We start from the raw sequence: 9,928 nt of genomic DNA, 5'->3' as shown, positions 1-9,928 counted from the left end.
ACTTCCACCTCACAGGCTTGTGGAACAGTCTGTGCACTAATAGGTCAGCAGGAACCACAGGGGCTGTCAGGACTTAGTGAAGCAGTCCTGTTCTGAAGCTGAGGAATTTTACTTCCTTTTGACACACAGTCTGCCATGGACTGTAGGAGCCACAGTCCTGCACTGCTCTCAACAAGCAGCCACTTGATTAATGCACTGACTGGAAAGACTCTGCGGTAGCTTGAAGGAGGAGTGTCAGGGCCACGTTCAGTCAGTGGTTAAAGGTTGGGTGCCTTGCTCAAGAGCACCTCAGCTGTGCCCTGGAGGTGAACTGGCAGCTCTCCAGCTACTAGTCCACCTCCATATTGACTAGTCCATGCTGGACTTGAACCGAAACAAACCCCAAACAAAGTCCTTTTGGTCTGACCTTCCACCACAAATTCCTCTTCAGGATGATTAAATATCTTTGAACCACAGTTCCCCTTTGACTACACTTGGAGGGATGAATGTTCTGGCACTCTGTGAGCACACATGTGGTCTGATGGGGTGCAGTAATTAAAAGGTCAGTCTCACCTTCTTTACCACTGGTTTTGATGAAGCTTTCATTGCAAATTGGATTTGAGGATGTCTCCATCATTTCTGGGTGACAGCATAGGTTTTCAAATTTTTAGTGTGACTTCCAGATAGATAGATAGATAGATAGATAGATAGATAGATAGATAGATAGATAGATAGATAGATAGATAGATAGATAGATAGATAGATAGATAGATAGATAGATAGATAGATTTTAACTTCACTAACTCTAAACTAAATGGTTTTCTCAGCTAATACTGACGCCCACTGGCTACCTGTAAAACTACAGCCTATATTGGTCAATGTGTTAAAATCATATTTGGACAAATTGAGTCACATTCAGTCGCTTCACTCACTTTAACAAGGTATTCATAAAAGTTGCCCTGATATAAAAGTCGTATCTACGACCTGAAACAATAGTGTTTGTATTCTCTTGCAATTGTAATCCCAATTTGATAAAGGAGACAATGATGGATGATTGGAGTGAACTAGGACTGACACTGAAATAAAAACATTGCATTTTAAAGACAGAACACTTAAAACAAATCGGAGGAAAATTTGAAGGTGAACTCCTGGTTAATACCTCTTGAAGTTGCTTTGTGGTGTTAAGCACTGCTAACAATATAGACAGTTAGGTTGCCAAAAATGTGAGAATACCAAAAAAAAAAAAGCCATTAACACTACTGATCCAGATCACGCTTCATTCAAACTGGTTTGTTTAAACATCCTCCTGCCTTAAGAGTAGCTAAATCATCACTTTCATAATATTGGCTGTAATGAGTAACCACTTGCACAGCGGCAGACGTTTAGTCTTGTTCTAAATGTTGTTTTTGTCAGTAGACTGCAACAAGGGGGTAATTTCCACTGGGGATGAGAAGATATGTTCCCCTGATTTTTAGAGTTTTTACACAATAAACCAGGGGTGGAGAGCCTTTTGCCTAGCAAGGGTCATGTATTTTTTATAACATCCAAACAAACTAAATTATTGAACACATATCACACTAACCTCTTTCTGCTTCTCTTTTGCCAAGGTGTCTGATGTCAGATGCTAGTGATGATGATGATGATGATGATGCTACTCGCAGCAGGTTTTCCAGGTTTGGGTTTGACTCTGAAATGTACTGTTCACCATGAAAGCCAAATCATTCCTTCCCAGGAGATTTAACAACCATCCACATTTGGCCTCACGTAACAAATTAAATGACTGTCTTTCACACTTCAGGTGACTCCAGTGACTGCCGTTATGCAGTCAGGAGCACTACAACCCAAGTTAAATCAATGACCTAGATAACAAGCTAAATATCTGCAACTCGCACCACTCAGAACTGAAGAAGGCCCTTGGACCAAGTCCAGCTGCCTTTGATTCAACCCTCCTTGGATCACCATGACCTGGAAGACTGAGAAGACACCAAATCACAAAGCCACTTTCAATCAGTTCCACGACAGGTTTTCCCTTCGACTCCATTAATTCTTTGAGACTTTTGGACAATTTGACCTTGCCTGGTGCCAGCAGCTCTGTAACAGCAACAAGACGCTCCTTCACAAATCCTCCTTCTGAAGCTTCTTAGCTGCTAGCTCGCTTGCCCCAAAACTTGCCTGCATAACACTGTTTCTGTCAGAATGTGGTCTTATGAGAGCTACTTGTTGCACATCCAAACTCCAAAGAGTGTTAACTTGATCCAATCACATTTGTCCTTGCCGCTCCTCCAGTTTATCATGTTTCACTGCATCACTGCCAGTTCATACCCACAAACTAACTTGGGCAGACTTGCTAGTATTTTACCTTGAAAATACAAAATACCATTTCTCTTGAAAAGCAGCACATTCCACATCGACTTTCACATCTTCTTTTCTTTTCTTGACAGCTGCCATGATACACTGATGCTGCATCCTAACTCAACACAGATCTGTGCTATGTTTATGTTGCATTCAGGGACCACTAGTCACCATATATTTATGTGCATTTTGAAGTATTGCATTGAAAAGTGTTGATGCATACTGTGGTAAAATTTAAAAAGCTGTCCTGAATTTCACAAAATAAATTTGACATTTGGTTGAGGTGGCTATAGCCTTTTTTGAAAAAGACTTTATACGCATAATGAGAGATGGAAACACTTTTTTTGGATAAGTTCTGATATAGCAAACATTTAACTCACAGGCCTGATCAGCTGTTTCTACTTCAAGAGAAGAAGATGCATTTTAAAACATCTCCTCATCGCTTGACACAGATCTGATGTAAATATCCTCATATTAATACATGGAAGAAACAGGAATGCCATATTTCCAAAGCTTTTTCTGTATATTTTTTTTCACTGTTTGAAGCTCGACTGGCAATCGGTCCTTTTATAGACTTTTCTCTCTTTTTCTTACATTAGTGCTCTGTTAAGCTTCTTATCTTTGCTCCCTTCTGTTCAGTAATGACAAAGCTGTTCCTCAAGCCACCAGGCACTTTGGACCAGTCTTTGATCTCGGGGCCCGGTGTTTGTCTTTAGGTTTTTCCGCTCTGATTACTGATGCCACGGCAGCAACAAGAGGAGGAAGGCGTCTTCAGCCGGCTCTTCCTGCCCTCAGCCTCTGTCCCTCCTCCTCCTCCCTTCCTCACTCTCTTGTAGGTGGAGTTTGTCGCTGAGGAGTGAGGAAGCTTCTGTCAATGAGGTAGTTGCTCTTGAAAGCGGAGGAGAACAGGCAGGTAGGGAGGAAGAAGAAGCGCAAGATGTTAGCAGATCAGGTAAGGACATGTCTAAATGTATGTGTAGATCTCCACTGAGGGTCTGTCTTGCTCGGGAACATAAGATGTTTACTTTCTTTTCCTCCCCCCTTTTATAATAGTTTTTCTCCTCCTAATTTGTCGGTCTGTCCCTCTTCATCATCTCTTTCTCTTCCCTCTCTCTCATCACAAACTAATTTGGATGATGAAGCTTACTGTTAGTATCTCAAAATTCATCATTTATCAGCATAACCATCCACTGATACCTAAGAAGACTTCTGTAGTCTAAATATCTCAAATAATTTTGTCAGTATATGGTGTTCAGATTTAACTGTGCATACATGCTTCTCTCTGCAAATGCAAAAGCACCATAACAACCACTGGTGCACAAAACTGAACTTTTACCTATTTATCACATCCTTGGCTTTTGTTTCTAGCAGTCAGGGAATGTTTGGGAGCTTTCTAAGGCTTTCTGTGGCACACTCTGGACTACGCTGCTGGACAGCAGCCAAATGTCTGCACTCATGTTTTCAGCAGAATACCTTCTTCTTCGCTGATGGCTTGTCTTTCCTTGAAAATTGCTGGCTGCTGAGGACCCTGTCATTATTAAGATTAGAAGAAGAAACCGTTGCTGTGAGTGGATATAACAGACATTCCCAGCTGTGGAGTAAAACCACTTGTTATGTGACGCATCACATTCCCTCACAGCTGTGTGCTGTGTGTTCAGCCTGAAAGCACATGCTATGTTTTTGCCAGCTGGTATATGTAGAATCTTAAGTCTTAATAGCTTCACTGTATCAATATATATATATATATATATATATATATATATATATATATATATATATATGTAATCTTCTAATTCATGACGTGTGTAGTGTTTTTTCAAATGTTTGGAAAACTCCTTCAATATTTGATTTATTTTAATATACATAAGGTATAAATATGATGGGCTAGTGCTCTGTCGTACTGCAAAACTATTTCAGTTCATAAGAAGTTTACTCACAAAAATAGGCAAAATCTAAGCAGCAGAGGCTGAGATATCCTGACTTGTACTCCCCAATATAGGTCAACTGGACTACATTTCCCATTCTGCAGCTAAACATTTAATACAAGTCTGTAGTTTCAAAGCTGAGATAACCCTGATGACATCAAACTATGTGCATTTTGCAAACACTATGTTTAGAAATGTTTAGAAATGAATGAATTTATGAGCAATAAACTACACATGTGCTCTGTTCAGTTTATACATTCAGAGGTTTAGGCTGCTGCAGTCTTAATTGCTGGCTAATGTTTGCCCAGGTTAATTAATCACAGACAGATTTTCCTGCATAACTGACTTTACTGATGTTTGTTTACTTTCTGATGCTTTTCTGCTTGTGTTACTGTAACTGTGTATTTTAGCATTTACCACTTTCCAGTATTTGCCACTTTTGACTGTTCCAAATGCTGAATATTGTTTTAAGGCCAGAAAGTTGTACAGAGAAGTTCATCAGCATGCACTTGTGCAAAGCTTGGTAACTTAGAATCTGCTTAAAAGGCTGGTTGGCCAAGTAACGTAACTGTCAAGCTAACCATTAACACAGTAGCTAGCTGGGAATGTAGGCTGCAGCCGGACTAAATAGCTATGCATTGGTTATCTATCTTGCAGCTATTTAGCTTGATAACTGTGTTAGCAAGTTGCTACTGTGTTGTAACACAGTTTATAGGCTATGATAGATTGATAGCTATGACAGGTCTGACCAGGGTGCAAAATATGGGGAGACTGGGGGGTGTTAGACTCCTATTTTACACCTAGGACATTAGCTATTTATTTTTAAATCATACCATAAGCAAATATGACTTACTGAAAACATGGAGGGTGCTTCTGCCTGTGCAATCTGCATTTGTAACTGCACTTTTTCATATTTATCTCATTATTAAATTTATTTATCTCATTGTCTTTTCAGCATATAGGATTAAAAACTGTTTGTGTTAATGTGCGGATGCTGGTTTGTTTCTTTTTTTTACCCCTCCACCCCCCATGTGGAGTACCCCTTTAAGAGGATGTGAAACAGCTGGGGAGAGTGGTACCATGCCACACAACACTGATGTTTTGTTTAAATTGGGATTAGGGAGTGCATATTGTATTACCACAAGTCTATGGGAATGTAACTCCAGTCTGTCATTAGGCCTGTGGTCTCTGACACTCAGCAGATACTGAGCTTCCTCCTGAATAACAAAACAGTTCACCCCTGACATGTGAGGTTAATTCAAAAAGAGGTTGGTGGTCTCTGCCCGTTTGCTAGGATCTAAATCTATAGCACCCAACATGACAGGAAATAGGACAGCTTCTGTGGATGCATCATGTTGACATTATATTGTACAGCAACTGTAATATGAAGCTCTGCCAAAACAGGAAAAGAATCAACTACAAACAGTGGCAGGACCCTCAGAGTGCTCCAGGCAGCTTAACCTTAGGACCTTTCCCAGCACTCCCACCTTGCATCTGCAGCCTCCCCACTGGGACTCACACCAGTCAAATCTTAAACAGAACAGATCACTGAGGCCTTTGTGCCTTAACATTGAGTAAATATCAGTGACATGCTGCTTCTGAGTGTGGCACAATGCTGAACAAGGTGTTATCTGCTAAAATTTGATCTTCTCTCACTTCTGGCATGCAGTTGGACTTTGGCTTGCTCTCAGGACTCACAAAGCTGCATGCTATGGGACATGTATGTGGTCCTGCAGACTAGAGGGGAGAATGCTGCTTGTTATTTTTTCTTGATCAGACTGACTGTCTTTAAAATTGACTTTCATTGTGACATAGATGAAAACACACTAAACTATAGTAATAATAAAGTTTTAAAGGTTTTGATGGGGTTGAGGTCAGGACTCTCTGCAGGCCAGTCAGGTTCCTCCACAATCAACTGGGAAAAGCATTGTCATGTTGAAACATCTGTCAGTACATAAACTGACAACTTTAGCTAAGGCTCTATGCTTCTCATCCTTCTTGCAGTGCAAAGAAGATGTGTTTTTTTTTTAAGCTGCACTAATCAATATCTTAGTAACCATGCATCAACACCTATGTGAAATGTGAAAGAGGGCACCCACAGCAAACTATCCTCCCACGTCTGTTGCACCTTCTAATCTCTTCAAACTCATCAGAATTGTGTCCAGCAGTTTTTTTCAGTATAACAGCTTTGATAAACTCTCTGTACACAAATTATTCTTTTACTGATGTTAGTTATTGTTGTCGAACAGTGTTCCTCCAAAATGTCACCTTTTCACATTAATTAACAGCCTTGTTTTCAGCTGTACCAGCATTTTAAACACATCATCCTGCAATTGAAGTTAAAACACGACAAGCACCAAAATGAGTCAAAGAGTTTTCTTAGCAGTACATTACCAGCACTCCCGATGGGGTCTGAGGTGGAGGTAAAGGGGATTTTTGACCATTTGGAATCCTGTTTTTGCACTCAGCCCCTTGAACATGATCTTTCCAGCTCTCTCAACACAAGCATTGTTCATGGGGACAGGCTCTAACATGTTCCCCAATGCAGAGGCTGATTATAAGGCGCTTTTCTGTCCAAGGTGCTTTCTGTGTGAGGTCTCTGGAGAAAGGCTAGGTGTCCCAGAGAAGGGCTGAAGGAATGTGGCAGGATGACATCTAAAGCCTGTTTTCAAATACAAAACAACTCCACTGCACCTTCTCAGTTCGGTCGAGGGTGAGGTGAGACAAAACTTTATTGATCCCTGAGGAGAAACTGGAAACTGCACTGTAAAAAAAAAATTACAGTAGCTTTAGCTGGAGGAACATCTCACAATGAATTAGGCTAACTGGCAACAGGTTAGTAACATGAGCATCCCAGAGAGCAGAGAGGCTGAGTCTTTCTGAAGTAAAGGTGGGGAGGGGTTCACCTGCACTCACAAACTGCACTGGCATATAGTACAACAATTTAAGAAGTTTCTCAACTTAAAACTACAAAGACTTTGGGGATTTCATTCGCTGTGGTTGTTATCTCGAAACGTCACAAGCCCTCCAGTCAGCGTCAAGTCTCAAATCATGGATACCAAGTCAAAGTCAAGTCTTTAATCAATGGTCGCAAGTACTTAAATTTGCATCATGAGTCCTCCACCTCTGACAAGTATGTATTGAACTTTCCTTGGCCATCAAAAAAACAACAGAGGCTAAATTCTTTCCAATAAGAAATATACAAATTCATACAAAATCAGTATAACATACAGATGTGAACCTGCATGCTAAAAGTCAAGTTCATTGAGCAGATTGAAAATTACCCACTTCCTTTCTGTATGTTTAATGTGGTGTAATGTAGTCGTCTCCATGTTTGGATCCACTAAGTGCAGTAATTTGCACAACTGATGAGAAACTTCTCAAGGCAAGACTACTAGTCTGTTCTCTTTAGATACACTGCAGACACACAGCAGCTGACAGAAAGAGGAGGTCATGTCATTCAGAGAAATATTAGCTGTTTCTGGGTGCATAAATGTTAATGTTACTTATAAAAGAGAAGCTAAAAGAAGGACAGACAAGTATGCTGAGCTTTCAGGTTTTCATCAGAAGTCAATGATAACACCATCAAGCTCATCATGTTTAGGAATGTAGTTTAAAAAACATGTACACAAAGGGCAACCATTTACTGCATACTGCTCGTAGAAACTAAGCACAATTAGCTGATAATTAGCCTGATCAGCCACCGTCAGTAATCAATAATCAATAACAACACACATTATTAGACTGTAGACTAAATCATTAATCAAGCCAATTACTAACCACAGTCAATGAGTGTCTGAAAACCTTATCATATTTCAGCAGTTACTGAGGGTTTGGTGGTGACAAAATGTTAAAAAAATCTACATCAAATATTGGAATTCAAAGGAAGCTCCCTGTGCTGTCACCCGCAAAAGCAGATTACTCTAGAAACACAAGATAGAAGGTCTCTCAATTCATCAGTATAATCCATAAACCGTTACCCACTGACATGATGGTAACACCAGTGAAGGTCGCTGGGTTTCTATTAGACTGATTTGCCCCAGAATGCAGCCATAGACAGGGTTGCCCTTTGTCATCTCTGCACTTTTCTATCATTATTGAACTACTAGCACAGCTTATTAGAGATGACAATAACATAAAGCAGTTAACAATAAATGGAGAATAACATAAAATATCATCGTAGGTAGATGTAACAGCAAAGCCATGCTGCAGATGGTATTGAATATCTGGGTATTCAAATATAATCAACAATATATATACTGTATATATAGATTTGCCTTTATTTTACATTGGCACCAGGAAGAATATTTTTTGTATTTTGGAACTTTGGAACTTTAACTAATGCTGAAAAATCAATAAAACATGTAAAATAACAGTCCATTGCTCTAAAATAACATGATTTTTTTTACAGTGTAGGTGCAAAGAATGAAAACAGGCTATGATTGCAAAAGAAGGGGAGTAATTTAAGACCCCCTCAGGTTATACAAAAGGAAGCTTTAAAGATGTTTCAGAGAATGTTTGTCCCCTCCTGCTTTTAATAAGTTTGGTAACTCCAGCAGAGATTGAAAGTCTTGTATAGTAGAAAGGTCCATGCTGGGGGTGACTATATACAGGTCAAAGGTCACAGAGAAACATCATGGCATTACAAGACAGCCTGTTTAGCCTCAGGGAAAGGCCAACATTTGTTTGTAATGAACATATTTCCTGGCAACTTGAGCACAGAATAAGTCCCAAAGTCTACAAATAGAGAGCTGAAACCTGCCTGAAGCCGGTTTAAAACATTGATTATTGCTCTCCTCTGTCATATAATTACAAAAACAATAAACAGCAACTCTTCTTTCCAGTTGTTGTCAGAAATCAGCAGTGTTGCTGCATTCCTTTATTTCAGGGTGTGTTTATATTGATGTTCGTTCATGTTTCAGCTTGCAGACCTAGTAGGTCTGTCTAATTATATTGTTTAATGCGCTATTGGCTGCTTCCTAACATGAAACTGTGAAGTTATGATGGAGAGCTGACAATAGAGGTTACTCCTGTTACAGAGCAAAGTAAGATTACAACTTTTATTATGTGCAACACCGCTAAAGTGGTGTAGTTATTGTTTTGCATAGTGAGAGATAAGTTATCAGTTTCATTTCTGTGTCAAGAATAGAGTCAGGACACGGTTAGCCTAGCTTAGCATAAAGACTGGAAACAGGTGGAAGCAGCTAGCCTGGGTCTGTCCGAAGTTCAAACATATGATTACCAACACCTCTACAGCTCACTAATTTTATCAAACAGTCATTCAAATATAGCAAATTTAGAAAATGACACAGCATGTTATTTGTAGTCTGTCTGATGTCTGTTGTGTAATCTAGAAGGTTTTGGTGCATTAAAGAATCATGCATTTATTGTATTACTGATTACATTTTTTATATTATACTTCTCTTTTCAGGTTATATTACAGGAATTTGATGACAGAGAGTACTAAAAATAAAATTGTGGTATACAAGAAATGCCACAATCTGAAACTGTTTTCATTTCTTTTACAGCTCATGATGGATCATGTGAACTTGTAAAGCACATGCTGTAATATCAATACACAACCAGAGGAAGATGCTGCTTCCTCTAAAGAGATAGACATCTCTCGGAATACTAAAATCTCCTACTGAAGTGTCTTTCTGAAAGCGAGCCTC

Source organism: Chaetodon trifascialis, chromosome 23 (genome assembly GCF_039877785.1).
Source record: "Chaetodon trifascialis isolate fChaTrf1 chromosome 23, fChaTrf1.hap1, whole genome shotgun sequence".
Taxonomy (NCBI): Eukaryota; Metazoa; Chordata; class Actinopteri; order Chaetodontiformes; family Chaetodontidae; genus Chaetodon; species Chaetodon trifascialis.
Note: the sequence above shows the minus strand (reverse complement) of the source record.